This window comes from Chinchilla lanigera, unplaced genomic scaffold, assembly GCF_000276665.1.
Source record: "Chinchilla lanigera isolate Chin_1 unplaced genomic scaffold, ChiLan1.0 scaffold00001, whole genome shotgun sequence".
In the NCBI taxonomy this organism is placed as follows: domain Eukaryota; kingdom Metazoa; phylum Chordata; class Mammalia; order Rodentia; family Chinchillidae; genus Chinchilla; species Chinchilla lanigera.
In genome coordinates, this window is record NW_004955402.1 from 48,884,815 (window position 1) to 48,885,912 (window position 1,098).

A 1,098-nucleotide genomic window follows, 5' to 3' on the forward strand; every position below is an offset into this window, starting at 1 on the left:
TAGCTAAGTTGAACAGGACCTCTAATCCTAGTTTACTGAGGAACCTCCAGTATATGGATCTGTTGGGTTCTTGCCTACCAGCAAAGGAACAGGGGTGAGAATTAGGAAAAACTAGCCAAGAGACAAAAAGCTGGGATCAGGCAGAGGTCCTCTTTCTTCTGAGTGAAGAAGGGGAACTTCCCAAGAACAGTACAGTATTTGTTTATACCCTCAAGGGGATGGTTAATTTCTGCCTCCCTGCCTAACAATGAGTTAAAAAGCTACTAGGGTTTGTTTACGTGATTGGAGGAGCTCCCATGTTCTCCCGCTGCGTAATTACTTTCCAGCTTCAGCCACTTCCAACACTCCAGGCTGATTTCCACAGTGGTTTCACCAACTGCACTCCCACCAGCAATGGAGAAGAGTTTCTTTTTCCCCACAGCCCCTCCAGTATTTGTTACTTGTTGATTTCTTGATGACAGTCATTCTTTCTGGGGTGAGATCGAAACTCAGTGTTGTTTTAAATTGCCTTTCTAAAATGACAGTCATGTTGAACATTTTTATTTGCCATTTGAATTTCTTTATCTGAGAAGTGTGTATTCTCAGATACCCATTTCTGGATTGGGTTTTTGAATCTGGGGGACCTGAATTGTTTAAATTCTTTCTATGGTCTAGATAGAAGTCCTTTGTCTGAGGGAAAGTTAGCTAAAAATTTTTCCCAATTCATGAGTTTTCTTTCACTCTGTTGATTTCTTTTGATATACAAAATATTTTCAATAAGGTGAGATCCAATTTTTTGAGTGCTTAAAATATTTCCCATGCATTTTGGTTTTTGTGCATGAACTCTTTGCCTACTTCTGTCTTCAAGATTTCTATGTAATTTCTCTTCCAGTAGATTTAGTGTTTCTGGTTTAATATTTAGATCTTTGATCCATTTTGACACTATTTTAGTGAATGGTGATAGATATGGGTCTAGTTTCAGTGTTCTTCATGGCACAGCCAATTTTTCCAGCATCACTTTTTAGAGAGGCTATCTTTCTTCCAGTGAACATGTTTAGACCCTTTGTTAAAGATAAGGTGGCTGAGTGTGTTTGTGGTTGTGACTGCATTTTCCAGTCT